At 37.0% G+C, this 16,411-nt stretch overlaps 1 protein-coding gene across 8 annotated transcripts in view; it reads right to left on the reverse strand.

The window, feature by feature from the left end:
* The window catches only part of LOC141522195 (uncharacterized), a 112,431-nt gene that overhangs the window by 83,380 nt on the left and 12,640 nt on the right, over positions 1 to 16,411 (reverse strand). For 3 of the 8 annotated variants that reach the window (XM_074235449.1, XM_074235405.1, XM_074235415.1), the window contains one exon: positions 7,742 to 7,803. The exons of 4 other annotated variants lie outside the window; for them this stretch is intronic. The gene's annotated coding sequence lies outside the window, so the exon portion shown is untranslated. Of the gene's footprint in view, positions 1 to 7,741; positions 7,804 to 12,393; positions 12,754 to 16,411 lie in introns of those variants that run through there. One more of the 8 variants, XM_074235422.1, reaches the window with a different exon arrangement.

Here is a 16,411-nt window from a genome sequence, read left to right on the forward strand (position 1 = left end):
GCATTTCTAAGTAAAAAGCCAAAACCAAAATCCTTTACAGGACGAATCATTCTAATAATTATCAACTCTTCATTCTGTCTCCAATTACAATTTCATAATAAATATTAAATAGGGGTGGCTACATGGCACAGTGGATAGAGCATCAACCCTGGAGTCAGTAGTACCTGAGTTTAAATCCAGCCTCAGACACTTAATAATTACCTAGATGTGTGGCCTTGGGCAAGCCACTTAACCCCATTGTCTTACAAAAAAATAAAAATAAAAATAAAAATAAAAAAAATACCAAATAGTTGAGAATACGTATCTATGAAAAATGTCAATTGCTCATTGGTTTGAGTTTTTATAATAAAAATGACAATTATACCTTTTAAATAACTTATTCAATGATGTATCAATCAAACTAACAAAATTTAATTTTATAGAGTTAGAAAACATAGCAACAAACTTCATTTGAAGGAACAAAAAATCAAGAATATCAAGAGAATTAATGGGAAAAATGAAAAAAAGGTTACTTAGCTGTGCCATATCTAGAACAACATTATGAAGGGGCAGTCATCAAAACTTATGGCACTGATTCTGAGAATTGGAATATATGATTTCTAAGGTGATTTTCACCTCTGCTTTTCAGATGTAGTCAATTTACTTTTCATAATCTAGAAAGTAACCTTTCTAGAAATTGTAGTGCTACCAGAGACTGAAGGAGATTGTTTTTCATAAGGTTGAATGGTTTGAAAGAACTGGGCAACATCCATCTACCATGCAATTATAGGAAGCTTGACAAACCCACATATGCTTTTTCTAAAGATGGGAATAAATTCATCTGAACCATGATTTTTGACAACATGTCCTAGAATTAAAAAATATATATATATATTTTTCTAAATTCGCTTTTTAAAAAGTTTTTATTTTTTTTCAATTGCATGCAAAGATACTTTTCAACCTTCATTCTTTTGCAAGCTTTTGAGTTCCACATGTTTCTACTACTCTCCCTTCTCTCCCCTCTCCTAATGGCAGTGAACAATCTAATATAGGTTGTACAATTATGTTGAACATATTTCCATATTAGTCATGTTGTAAAAGAAGAATTAGAAAGGGAAAAACATGAGAAAGAAAGAAAAAATATGAAAGAAGTGTTTAAAAGTATACATAGTATGCTTTGCTCTGCATTAGAACTCTATTTTTCTCTGAATGTAAATAACAGTTTTCATTAACAGGTCTCTCAGAATTATCTTTGATCACTTAACTGCTAAGAGGAACAAGGTTCATCTCAGTTGATCAATTGACAATATTAATGGGTACAATGTTCTCCTGATTCCATTAACTTCACTCAGTATCAGTTCATGCAAGACTTCTTGGGCTTTTTTAAGTCTGCCCACTCATGATTTCTTTTTTTTCTTTTTCTTTTTTAAGTTTTTGCAAGGCAATGGGGTTCAAGTGGCTTGCCCAAGGCCACACAGCTACGTAATTATTAAGTGTCTGAGGTTAGATTTGAACTCAGGCAATGCTGACTCCAGGGCTAGTGCTCTATCTACTGCACCACCTAGCTGCCCCCTCACTCATGATTTCTTACAGAAATATAGTACTCCATTGAATTCATACACAATAGCTTGGTCAACCAATTCCCAATTGAAGGGCATCCCCTCAATTTCCAACTCTTTGCTACTACAAAAAGAACTGCTATAAATATTCTGGTACATGTGGTACATTTTCCCCATTTTTAAGTTCTATTTGGGATATAGACCTAGGAGTGGTATATCAATGGATATGCACAGGTTTATTGCTCTTTTGGCATAGTTCCAAATTGCTCTTCAGAATGGTTGGATCAGTTCATAACTCCATCAATAATGCATAGTGTCCCAGTTTTCCCACATCTCCTCCTTCTGGGATAACAACTCACTATTTAACAAGAATTGTAAAAAAATAAAATATTTGGGAATCTACCTTTCAAGACCAACCCAGAAATTATGGGAACACAAGCACAGAATACTTTTCACACAAATCAAGTCAAACCTAAACAATTAGAAAAATGTCAATTGCTCATTGGTTTGAGTTTTTATAATAAAAATGACAATTATACCTTTTAAATAACTTATTCAATGATGTATCAATCAAACTAACAAAATTTAATTTTATAGAGTTAGAAAACATAGCAACAAACTTCATTTGAAGGAACAAAAAATCAAGAATATCAAGAGAATTAATGGGAAAAATGAAAAAAAGGTTACTTAGCTGTACCATATCTAGAACAACATTATGAAGGGGCAGTCATCAAAACTTATGGCACTGGCTAAGAAATATAGAAGTGGATCAGTGGAATAGATTAGGTTCAAAATAAATAGCAATATATGCCCTCCTTTTCAACTGTCCTGATAGAAGTGAAGTTGCTCAAGGTTAATAAACATGATCACTACATTATCAGTTTCTACCCACACTCTCTGTCCAAGGATATTTCCTCCAGCTGTCCCAATAAAAATACAACCTTCATGAGCTAAAGTGTCATCCCTTCGTGATCAATTTATGCCCAGCCCTCTGTGCAAGTATACTTCCTCTAACACTTGGTGCATATATGTTTAATATTGATATTACTTCAGTCATTTGAGAAACAGAATTCTAAAGAGTTACAAGTATTATCCTCCTCTATAGATAATGTAGACAGTTTAGACATATTAAATAACTTTTCTTTCCATTTAGCTTTCTCTTGAGTGGCACTTGAAGATCAAATCTTCTGTTCAGTTCTGGTCTTTTTAATCAGGTCAGTTGAAGAGTTAAAAGTCTATCTTTTCCAAAATTCCCCTGAATTTTTGCAGGATCATTGATTCTTTTTTTTTAGGTTTTTGCAAGGCAAATGGGGTTAAGTGGCTTGCCCAAGGCCACACAGCTAGGCAATTATTAAGTGTCCGAGACCGGATTTGAATCCAGGTACTCCTGACTCCAGGGCTGGTGCTTTATCCACTACGCCACCTAGCCGCCCCAGGATCATTGATTCTTGATTGTAATCCAAGGTCTGTTGTACTCTATAATACCATATTCTAGGACATCTGAACCTTTATTTTTTTTACAATGGGATTAAGTGACTTGCCCAGGGTCACACAGCTAGAAGTGTCTGAGGCTGGATTTGAACTCAGGTACTCCTGACTCCAGGGCCAGTGCTCTATCCACTGTACCACGTAGCTGCCCCCATTAATGTTGTTTTGCCATTTATTTATTTATCCATTTATTTATTTATATATTACTAAACTAGTCTTGTTGTAAGAATAAACATAATCCCCCCCCCACACAAAAATAGAATAATCTCATGAAAAATAAAGTGAGAGAAAAAGAAAAAAATTCTGTGCTCAGTCTGTGTACATCAACTCTGTCTCTGGGTTGGATTGCATTCTTTATTACAAGTCCATCAGAGAAGTTTCTTCCATATTTTTTTCCATACAGTTACTATTGCTAATTGTATTTTACTCCATCCATTCCTCCCCATTCCAATTTATTCTATTCTCTCTCTCTCCTCTCCCTTTATCCCTCTTTAAAAGTGTATTATGGGGGCAGCTAGGTAGCATAGTGGATAAAGCACCGGCCCTGGAGTCAGGAGTAGCTGGGTTCAAATCCGGTCTCGGACACTTAATAATTACCTAGCTGTGTGGCCTTGGGTAAGCCACTTAATCCCATTTGCCTTGCAAAAACCTAAAAAAAAGTGTATTATGAGGCAACCAAATGGCACAGAGGACTGAGCACCAGCCCTGAGATCAGGAGTACCCAAGCCCAAGTCCCCCCACAAACACCCAAAAAGCCACCCAACACAAAATCCCAGGCAGGTCACTCAACCTCACCACCCTGGAAAAATACAAAAAAGTTTATTTGACTACCCTTTCCCGTGATCTTCCCTCTCCTCTATTATCTATACCTCCCCTCCCCTTCCTCTGTTCCCTTTCTCCCATCCCTTTCATCTCCTTTATCCTCTAGGGCAAGATAGATTTCCATACCCTATTAAATGTGTATGTTGTTCCTCTCTGAGCCATTTCCAGTGAGAACAAAGGCTCACTCAATTACCTCTCACCTTCTTCCCATTCACTCCGTTGCAAAAGTTTTTTCTTGACTTTTATGTGAACTATTTTAGCTCATTCTACCTCTCCTTTGCCTTTCTCCTTAATACATTACTTTTTCACCCATTGATTCCATCTTTATATTATATCTTCATATTCAGCTTTCCCTCTCCTTTTAACTGCTCTATTAATTGAGATGGTCCATATGAGTTATCATTATCACTTTCCCATGCAGGAATACAAGCAGCTCAACACCATTAAATTCCACTAATTTACCCTTTCTGTTCACTCTATGCTTCACTTGAGTCCTGTACTTGGAGATCAAACTTTCTGTTTGGTTCTGGTCATTTCAATAGGAACATTCGAAAGTCCCCTGTTTCACTGAATGTCCATCTTTTACCCTGGAAAAGCACGTTCAGTTTTTCTGGGTAGTTTATTGTCAGTATAATCCAAGCTTTTTTGCCTTCCCGAATATCATATTCCAAGTCCTACAAGCCCTTAATGTAGAAGCTGCTAAGTCCTGAGTAATCCTGGTTGTAGCTCCATGATATTTGAATTGTTTCTTTCTGATTGCTTATATTATTTTCTCTTTGACTTGGGAATTGTGGAATTTGGCTATAATATTCCTGGGAGTTATTTTTTGGGGATCTCTTTAAGGAGGAAATTGGTAGATTCCCTCAATTTCTATTTTACCCTCTGCTTCTGGGATGCAGGGCAATAATTTCTTGAAGAAATTCTTTAAAAACGAAAGTCAAGGCTCTTTTCCTGGTCATGACTTTCAGGTAGCCCAATAATTTTTAAATTGTCTTTTCTGAATCTGTTTTCCAGGTCAGTTTTTCCCATAAGATTATTTCACATTTTCTTCTAGTTTTTCATTCTTTTTGTCTTGTTTTATTGTTTATTTTTTTTTTTAGATTTTTTTGCAAGGCAACTGGGTTTAAAGTGGCTTGCCCAAGGTCACACAACTAGGTTATTATTAAGTGTCTGAGGCCGGATTGTTAACTCAGGTACTCCTGACTCCAGGGCCAGTGCTCTATCCACTACGCCACCTAGCTGCCCCTTGTCTTATTGTTTCTTGATTCCACACAGAGTCACCAGCTTCCCTTTCTACATTTGAAGGAATTATTTTCTTCAGAGAGCTCTCTTATTTCCTTTTCTATCTGGTCAATTCTGCTTTTAAAGGTGATATTCTCTTTATGAACTTTTGGGACTGCTTTTTCCATTTGATCCAAACTGATTTTTAACATGTTATTTTCTTTGATTTAGTGTTTTTTTGGTATCTCCTTCTCTATGCTGCTGACTTGGTTATGTTTTTCCTGCATTACTCTCATTTCTCTTCCCAAATTTTCCTTTACCTCTCTTACTTGATTTTCAAAATCTTTTTTGAGCTCTTCTGTAGCTTGAGTCCAATTTCCTATTTGTCTTGGAGGCTTTGGATACAGAAGCTTAGACTGTGTCATCATCTGAGTGTGTATTTTGATCCTCCATTGGAGCAAAGTAATTTCTATGGTCAGGTTCTTTTTTTTTCAGTTTACTCATTTTCCCACCTATTACCTAGTTTTGAGGTGCTTCCCAGACTTTTCCCATAAGGATCTCAGTTTCTTCAATGTCTTATGACAGCCTTGACTGCTCTCCTGGCCTGTTTGTGGATGACCACAAACACTCCCCTCTCCTGGAGCAGTAAGGAGAGTCACTGTTGTATGGAAATGTGGGACTCCAGACTGTGACCAGGGTCTGTATGTGGACAAAGCATCAGAGTCCTGTCCCAGGGCTAAGGGAGAGATCTCTCCTGCCACCCCTTTACCTTCTGTGGGCTGAGCACTGTGGAAGCAGTTGCCTAGTGGATACTAGCTTGAGGATTGACTTCCATTCCCCAAGCTTCCGGGCTGTGCTGAGGGGGCCAGAGGCTGCACTGAAGGCTATGCTAGCGGCTATGCTGGCCTGGGTTCTGTGCTCACTCTAGCAGAGGTTTCCCACTGATCTTCCAAGCTGCTTTGTGATTCCTGTGTTGGCAGCTTTTGATGCCAGGAGCAGGAGTCCCCAGGGACCCAGGGGCCCCACATACTCTTTCTGGAAGTTTGGAGCTCTTTGCTCCAGCAACACAACATGATTCTGGCTGCATTGCCTGCCTCTTCCGATGCCAGTGGAACAGAACCTTCCCACAAATCTTCCAAGTTATCTTGAGCTTGAGAATTGCCTCATGGGGTCTCTCTAAAATTTAGTTGACTCATACATTTAAGGCCTTTGGAGTTTCTTGGAAGTGAACCTCCAGAAATCCTGCTTTCATGACATGATCTTGGCTCTACCCCGCTCACTTTAATGTTGAAACTGTTAAGTCTTGTGCAATCCTGTCTGAAGTATCCTGGTATTTAAATTGCTTCTTTGGTTAGCTTGCAGTGCTTTTTCCTGTAGCTGAGATTCTGAAAATTGGCTATAATATTTCTTAGAGTTCTTAAATTGGGTTTTTCTTTATGAGGGTTATTGATGGATTCTTTCAAGGGCTATTTTATCTTCTTGCCCTAGGAAATTAGGGCAATTTTCCATGATAATTTCCTTCAAGCTGTTGTTCAGGTCCTTTTTTTTTGATCATGGCTTTTGTAGACTTTTAATTCATAAGGTAATTCTCCTGGATTTATTTTCCAAGCTAGTAATTTTTTTCTAAGAGATACGTTACATTTTTTCCCTCTCTTTTCAGTCTTTTGGTTTTGTTTCATGGGATCATGGTGTCTCATGGAATTATTAGTTTCCATTTGTCCAATTCTAATTTTTAGGATTATATTTTTCTTCAATTATCTTAGATGTTTCTGTTTCCATTTAGCCAATTTTACTTTAAAAATTTTTAATTTTAAAATTGATTTCAGTCAGTTTTTCAACATTCTCCTGATATGCTTCTAAATTATTTTCTCAATTTTTCTTCTCTTTCATTTTTAAAATCCTTTTTGGGGTTTTTCTAAAAGGTTTTTGGATTTAATAATAATTCATAAACCCCTCTGAGATTTTACTTTGTAGGTATTTTGTGATTTCTTTTCTCTTCTTAATTGGCATTTTTATTGTCAGAATAGCTTCTTTTTATGTGAGTGTTTTTTTTCTCATTTTGCAACTTCATCTCTCCTATAAGTGCACAGGGAGTAGAATCCCAAACTTTTTGTGCTGGTGCTGGGGTCTGATCCCTAGTTTTCTGCTCTGGGCTCTCAGGTACTCATGGTTTGCTCCCTGCTTTAGGGTAGCTCAACCCAGTCCTGAGTGCTGCATCAGCATTCCTGGGTTTGAACTTTTTCTTCTGAGATGGGATTAGGACACTCACTGCCAGTCTGCTATGCCACTGGCCTACTGACCCAGGACCTGATCTTTGCTGCAGATAATAGCCTTTTGCTAACTCTGTAGCTCTCCAACCTATGCTGGTCTACACTCCTCTTTTACCCACAAGAAACAGACTTTTTTGAAGTTCCTTCATGATAAATCTTGAGTTGTAAAGTTGCTTCACTGTTTTTTGGTGAATTCTATTACTTTAGGGTCTGTTTAGAGGATCCATTTAAATTTTTTTCAGTAAAAACTCCTGAGACTTCCTACTTCATACCCACATCTCCAGAAGTTCCTAAACCTACTTTAAAGGTAATAATAATAATAATAATAATAATAATAATAATAATAAAAACATGAACAATCTTTTCTTTTTCAGCAATATTTTCTGTTCCAGGGTTGTTTACCTGTTCAGGGAGAATTCCTTCTTCTGGAATGTCTAACTTCTCAAATTTGATTCATTGATTTCCTGTAGAAATCAAACATTTTTCAAAAGAGTTAAGTAAAATATATTTTTAAGGAAACTAGTCATTTTTTAAACCAGTAAGCTAAAACTACTTTGAATTGATGCTCTGATGATGATTTATGTTTTCATGTATGAAAGATTTCTGAAGAGATAACAGTGTTATCCTTAAGACCCCTTCCAACCTATGAAAATGCAGTATGAACTTCAAACCAATACCCAAAGAATATATAGTTGAAGCAAGAAAGAGACATTAGTCCAAAAGCATTCAGACTATATACATTCTAATTGGTAAACAGCATCCAAATTTAAAAGTACATAAATGAAATGATCCTGGTATATCTGCAGGAATTTTTTTTAATCTCTGTAACTCAATGCACATAATTTTGCCAGGAAAGACCCAAAGAAGTGATGTGAGAAGAGAATCCCCAAAGGGGATGGAATATTGTCTATAGTTTCAAACATTTTCCACCATCACACCTCTCTCCCCTAGAAAAAAATCAATGTGATGATGTTTTGCAGATGTTATAGATTGCTGAATCTGGGAAGAGAGATTTAATTTCAAACAATTTTTGAAGAATGGAGAATAACCCAAATAAGGTCACATCCCTGTTTCGTGTCAATAGAATAGAAAATAGAACAAAATGAATAGATAGTTATATGATCTTCTGGGCTTTCAAAAAGTTCTTTAGGCTAGGGCACAATTTATTTACCAGAACAATTCAGCAACTAAAAATTAGTCATAAAATAAAAAAAATTATAAATTCTTCAAATATACTTTTGGAGATGCCATGAGACCCTCTGAGCAGAGGGTGGCTATGGATCCTAAAATCTTGTAGTTTCCTAAAACAACAGGCCATTTACATCTAACAGCAACTAATACTAGGGAGACAGAAGTTATTAAAAAATTTTTCCTATCTCCCATTTTTGCAATTTGAGTTGGAATTAAACTATCTTTGCATCACAATGAATATAAAAATCATTTTCTTGACATAATGTTTCATTATTTAATCCAATAAGATCATCATTCACATTAATTATCTGGTCAAATAGTTGCAACTTGAAATAGTTTATTTATAAAATTTCACTCCAAAGGATAACTTCCATACTTTCAAGAATCAGACTTTTAGAGTTGTGCAGACAACAATGTATCCACAAACACACAAGCACACATATACATACACAACATTAGATTCTGAGGGCTGCAAGGATTATACCAATCTCTCAGTATGCAACATTTTGGTGCACATTCACTGGAATATTATTTCTAAATGAAATGACATGCTGTCTGTCTCTGGTTCCATGATTAGATTCTATCTCCTTAGGACCTTTCTGAGCCTAAGCTTGCTCTACTGGCATTAACTTTGAGATACCACATCAACTAAGTCCATTTCACCTAGAGGCATCAGAAATGAACTTGGTGAAGGATGTTCAACTCAAAGACAAAGATGCCTGAGAAATTAAGACACACCCATACACATTCTCCTAAAATGAAATTATTGATAGTTTTCCTTCCTCTTTACTGGATGTAGTAGTAAATCAACTATCTTTAGAAGCTATCAATTAATTATTTCACTTAGGGGGTTAAAAGTATCATAAGAAGTGTGGGGTCTAGAGTAGAAGATAGATGATTTTAAATAAATGACCTTTTTTTGCAAGGCAAATGGGGTTAAGTGGCTTGCCCAAGGCCACACAGCTAGGTAATTATTAAATGTCTGAGGCTGGATTTGAACTCAGGTACTCCTGACTCCAGGGCCAGTGCTCTATCCACTGTGCCACCTAGCCACTCCGATAGATGATTTTAAATATGCTATTTGATCACTTCATTGAAGGCTCTTTTGGCAACACTTAGCAGACTAATAAATGTCAATAATAGCAAAAAAAGAGAGGTGTTCCAAGTGAATCTCAGCCCTTAGTCTGACCTGGCCAGGAAGGGGAGGAAAGGTTAGAGGAATAGGGCAAGAGTGAAGCAGAAATGGTTCTTTTTTTTCTTGTTGAATAATAATGAAGAAACTTTCACTCTTAGATAAGAATGATGAAATTTTTCTTCAAATAAATAATTTAATATTACAAGGGTTGGAAGTTTCTATCTGGTTTTATTTGGAAAAAATATGAGCACCAGAATACAGGCAGATATTCTATAATTTGATATATAATATGAACCTGATTCCTATGAATACTAGTCAACAGGCTGGGATTTCCTGATTGAATCTGTTCTCTGTTAACTATGAGTCACTTCTTACATTGCTTTGTAGGTTCAGATGAAACCTCCAGAAAACTTGGTCTTGAACCCAGAATTCATTTCTAATCTAATCAGACTTCTATTATGCCCTTATTTTCCTATGATTGAGTTATTTTAGTAGATGTATCAGAGGTTTCTTAAACTCCCTGATATATAGTCTAGTAGAATATAGTCATGCACTGACTGGTAAAAGACTCTTTGAAGTAAAAGGGTTGAGATCATGTTGAAGATCTTTACCGAGGGTTCTAATCAGGTTCACCAATTGAATGATGGGAACTATTGTCAGACATGACTTGTGAGGGGGATGGATTTATAGATATTTCTTTTACCTTATAATATGTGTTTGTGTGATCCTAGCTTTTAATGCTTACTAAAATGTCCTACTTCAAATATTTCCAAATTCTTTCTACAAAGTTACAAGGTGAACTCCAATTTCACTTTCCTATTTCTTTGCTACACCTCCTTCCATCATGTTCATCACCTTCCTTCTCCTTTGTGTCTGTAACTGGATGATAGAAATAATGAAGGATTCATAGATAATTTTTTATCTAGAAGCACAAAAAATTTAGATGAGATTCCACATCATTTCAAGAAATGTTAATAATAATTAAAATTTATGTCTGCTTTTTGTGAATTCCTGCTTTGTGAAGGACTTGGCTTCTACTTCATTGGAAGTGAGGTAAAATTAACTCAGTATGTATGTATTCCTCCTGTAGAATTGAAATCCATTCCAGAATCCTTTATTAGTCATCTATTCTGCCCTTGGCTCTTGGGAAGTCAGCTTTTAAGTCAGTCTATATACATATATATATATTCTTCTGAGAGAATTGAAATCAATTCAAGAAAGCTTTATTAGATATTTATTAGCTATCCACTCTGCCCTTGAAACCTCAAAGTTTTCAAAGCTGGATCAAGATATTGTCCTTGAGATCAAAGATTGTCCAATTTACTATAAACATTATTTTCCATAAGAATTTTCCAGATGACTCTACCAAAATCTATTCATTCAGAATTGAAATTGATTCTGGAATAAATATTGTTGTTGCTGCTGCTGATATTGAACCAATCTTATTTAGAGTTTTGTTTTACAAAGGAACTGAGGTTTTTGCCAAGTCCTTCTCAAGTTCCTTTTACAGATATGGAAATGGAGGAAAAGAGTATTAAATAACTTGCCCAGGTCACACATGGCCCCCTCCATGTACTGCATTACCTAGCTACCCAGAGTATGTAGAATAGCCTTCATATACCCTGGAGTAGCCCCTGAGGCAAGTAAAATGTGTGGTGGTAGTGACTTAGCCTTAGGACTGAAGACCACTGTGTCAGAAGTGGAGAGGGACTGCACTGTAGTTCATCATGGGATATTCCTAAGGTGGAATTTTTCAAGGGGAGTATTGGAAATTTTGAATTCACTTTAGTTGTACTTTATTCACCTTTATTTGTGAATAGTTTTTAGTTTTTTGCAAGGCAATGGGGTTAAGTGACTTGCCCAAGGTCACACAGCTAGGCAATTATTATCTGAATCCAGATTGGAATTCAGGTTCTCCTTACTCCAGGGCTGGTGCTCTAGCCACTGCACCACCTAGCTGCCCCACTAAACTTTATTTGTTCCTTTCTACCAGTCTTGGAATCTTCTCCATAGCTGCTTTAATCCAGGCTTGTACTTTTCCTTTTATTTCAGTTCTGTTCAACATGTTCCTCTGGTTTTTCTAAGAAAACTCAAATCTCTTTTTTGTTCCTTTTCTTTTCCATTCACTTCATTTTAACACCTACCTGTCCCTGAAACCCCAGTAAACTCCTGAATGAATAGTAACTGACCTGGCTCATAACACTACATCTTCCAGCTTTCACTAAAGAATTTTTTTCCCCTCTTATTGCAATGACTGACTGAGATGCCCCACTTTGAAGCCATTATGCACTAGAACACAACAGTCTAATTTTTACCAACCAAAACACACATCAGTTCAACTCAAAAGACATTTAAACAAATAACTTTTGAAAAGGTGAATCATTCATAAATTAATCAATCAATGTAGATTCATTTTGGGATCATTCCAGATACTGTACTAGTTCCTAGAGATCAGAAGACATAGTAAAATGAAATCATCTCTCCTCTCAAGGAACTTCCATCCTATAGTGGGGACACCTCCAGAGAGAGGGAGTAACCAGAGGGGAAAAGCATGGTCATGAGGACAATTGCATCTTTTTCAAATGCTCCTTGAGTTGTGTAGTCTTATTGTCAAAACACTTGGAATAATAGAGCTGGTTTCAGGACTCCAGCTTTTAAATCCTGGTAACCGCGACTACTTTATCAGGTGAACATGGTCTTGTTATGTAATAATCAGCTTCTCATTTACCTTTTCATGTAATTCTTGAGTCTCCTGTATGAAGATCAATCATTTGTTCAGCTCTGCTCTTTTCATCAGGAAAGACTGAAAGTCATCTATTTTGCTAAATGTCCAAATTTTTCCCTTAAAGCCTGAGTTTTGCTGGATGGTATATTCTTGGTTGTAATCCAAGTTCCCTTGCTCTCCAAAATATCATATTCCAGGTCCTTTGATCACTTAATTTTGATGGCTCCTTGGTATTCAAGTTACTTTTTTCTGGTCACTTGCAGGATTTTCTCCTTAAACTGATAATTCTGGAGTTTGGCCATAATATTCCTTGGTGTTTTCATTTCGGAATTCCTTTCAGGAGGGGATTTATGTATTCTTTCAATAACTATTTTGCCCTTTGGTTCCCAAATATCAGGGTAGTTCTCCTTAACTATACCCTGAAGTATGGGATCCAGGTTTTGTTTTTGTTTTTGTTTTTTGATCAAAGTTTTCAAGAGGTCCTATGATTCTTAAATTGTCTCTCCCCATTGTCTTGCAAAACAAAACTCCTAACCCACCCTCCCAAAGCAGAATTGTCCAGCTAGAAAAGAAGATTAAAAAAAGCTCTCTGAAGAAAATAACTCCTTCAAATGCAGAATGGAACAAAAAGAAGTTGATTACTTTGCAAGAAATCAGGAATAAATAAAACTCTTCCAAAAAAGCCAAAAATTAGAAGAAAATATGAAATATCTCATTGGAAAACAACCAACTGAAAACAGATCCAGAAGAAATAATTTAAAAATTATTGGGCTACCTGAAAGTCATGACCAGGAAAAGAGCCTAGGCTTCATTTTTCAAGAAATAATATAGCTAAATTGCCCTGAGATTCTAGAAGCAGAGAGTAAAATAGAAATAGAGGAAATTCACCAGTCACTCCCTGAAAGAGATCCCAAAAGAAAAACTTCCGGTAATATAGCCAAATTCCAAAACTCCCAAATCAAAGAGAAAATTCTAAAAGCTTCCAGAAACAAACAATTCAACTACTGTGGCTCCATAGTCAGGATTACGCAGGATCTGGCAGAATCTATATTAAAGGCTCATAGGGATTCGAATATGATATTCTGGAAGGCAAAAGATCTTGGTTTACACCTGAGAATCAACTACCCAGCAAAACTGAACATCCTCTTTCAGGGGAAAAGATGAACTTTCAATGCAACAGGGGACTTTCAAATTTTCCTATTGAAACAACCAGAGCTGAATGGAAAGTTTGATCTCCAAGTACAGGACTCTGGTGAAGCATACAGGGGGTGGGTGAAAAGAACTAACTATGAGAAACTTAATGATATTGAATGATACTGTTTATATTCCTGCATGGGAAGAGGATACTGATAACTCATATGAACTTTCTCATTTATAAGAGCTGTTAGAAGGAGCATATATAGACAGGGCACAGGAAGGAGCAAAATATAATGGTATAATACAGTAAAAAGATGGAATCAATGGGTGACAGAGGAAAGTTCTTGGATGAAGAAAAAGGAGAGGAAGAAGGAGCTAAGATATTTCATATAAGAGTAAAGAAAAAGCTTTTTCAATGAAGTAGAAGAGGGGAAGGCAAGGGGGAATGATTGAGCCTTCATTCTCATCATAAATGGCTCAGAGAGGAAATAACATACACACTTAATAGGGTATAGAAATTTATCTTGCCCTAGGGAAAAATGAGAAGAAAGGGATGGGATGGGGGGAATGGGGGGAAGGAAGGAGGGGGAATAGGTGATAGAAGAGAGGGAAGATCATGGGAGAGGGTACTCAGATATAAAACACTTTTGGACAGGGCCAGGATGAAAGGAGGGAGAGAAAACAATAAATGAGAGTAGGGAGGAATAGAGTGGAGGTACACCTAATAATAGCAACTGTGGGGAAAAATATTGAAGCAACTTCTCTGGTGGACTTACAATAAAGAAGGCAACTCATTCCACAGACAGAATCTTATTGAAGAATTTTAGAATTGATTGTACAGCATGGGACACATTGGCACAGGACTGCCCAATACAGCATGCTCTCATAAGTGAGGGTGCTGCACTCTATGAGGAAGGCAGAATTGAAATAGCTCAAATGAAATATGACATCCATAAGTTTAGAGTACCCACCCTACATGTTCACATGGACTATTTGTACCCAATCTGTGGTGCATTTTGAACTCATATTGGTCTGATCAACCACAGTAGGACACACTGTAATTTGTCTCAAACATAGTAATGTCATTTTGGTGGTCTTCGATAATAAAGGAAAAGAACCAATCCAGTTTTTGATTTTTTATTTAATATTTATTCTCATTTTAGACAAATAATGTTTTTATACATTAATAAAATATTCTTGTTTAAGAGTAAACAAAATACCCCTTCCCCCAAAAAAATATAGACTCACTTGAGTGATAAAGGAGAGAGAAAAAAAATTTTAAAAAAATAGTAATAATTGTAGGTATGGCCAGGTGGTGCAATCACCCAGTCATGTTACATGCAAGCCACCCCAACCCCACTGCCCTGAAAAAATCAAAATAAGAAAAAAAAAGACCCAAAATAAAATAAAATAGTAATAATAGTAGGGGTGGCTGGGTGGCTGACAGAGCACTGGCCCTTGTGTCAGGAGCACCCGGGTCCAAATTTGGCCTCAGGCACCCAAAGATCACCCTGCTATATGGCCCAAGGCATGCCACCCAGCCCCATTTGCCCTGCACCCCCCCCAAAATAATAATAATAAAAAAAGTGCTTGAGTCTTTGTTCCAACACCAACAACTCTGTCACGGGTGGATCACATTCTTTATGATAAGTCCATCACAAAGTTACTTCCATATTTTTCCACTGTTGCCATTGCTGATCGCAACTCCCTCCTTTTGTATTTCTCCACTACCATGTACTATATTTTCTCTCTCCTTTCACTATGACTCTGCTGTAGGGTCACTGAGTGGCACAGCAGACAGATCCCTGGCCCTGGGGCCAAGAGGCCCTGAGCCCCCATACCACACCTTAGGCCCAGCATCCACCTGGCCCTATGGTCCCAGACAGACCATCCAATCCCAGCCCCTTGCAAGAAGTAAAAAATAAAATGTGTTATATCTGACCACCCTCCCCCCCATGGTCCATTCTCTCCTCCATCACTCACATCCTCACCCCTTCCCCCTGTCCCCTTCTCCTTCTTACTCCAGATGCATATACTCCATTGAGTATATATGCTGTTTCCTCTCCTAGCCACCTCTGATGAAAGTGAATATTCCCTCATTCCCCCTTGTCTTCCCCCTTCCATATCATTGCAATAGCTCATTGTAATAGAGAAAAATCTTATTATATAAAATATCTTGGCCTATTCCCCCTCTCCTTTTTCTTTCTCCCATTACATTTCCCTTTTTTCTATTGACTCCATTTTTACACCATATTTTATCTTTAAATTCAGCTTTCTCCTGTGCTTCAACTATAAAAGCTCCTTCTACCTGCTCTATTAACTGACAAGGTTCATATGAGTGTTATCAGTTTCATTTTTCTATGCAAGAATACATGTAGTTCATCATCATTAAGTCCCTCATATTTTTCACTTTCTCCTCCACACTCTATGCTTCACCTGAGTCCTGTATTTGAGGATCAAACCTTCTGTTCAGCTCTGACCATTCTAACAGGAACATTTGAAATTCCCTTGGTTCATTGAAAATCCATCTTTTTTTCCCTGGAAGAGGACATTCAGACTTGCTGGGTAGTTCATTCTTGGCTGCATTCTAAGCTCTTTTGCCTCCTGGTATATTATATTCCAAGCCCTACGAGCTTCCAATGTAGCTGCTGCTAAGTCCTGTGTGATCCTCACTGCAGCTCCACAATATTTAAATTGTGTCCTTCTTGCTGCTTGTAATATTTTCTCTTTGACTTGGGAGTTCTGGAACTTGGCTGTAATATTCCTAGGGGTTGGTTTTTTGGGATCTCTTTCTCGGGGGGATCAGTGGATTCTCTCCATTCCTATTTTGCCCTCTGCTTCTAGGATATCAGGGTAATTTTCCTGTAGTAATTCTTTGAAAATG

Source organism: Macrotis lagotis, chromosome 1 (assembly GCF_037893015.1).
Source record: "Macrotis lagotis isolate mMagLag1 chromosome 1, bilby.v1.9.chrom.fasta, whole genome shotgun sequence".
Taxonomy (NCBI): Eukaryota; Metazoa; Chordata; class Mammalia; order Peramelemorphia; family Peramelidae; genus Macrotis; species Macrotis lagotis.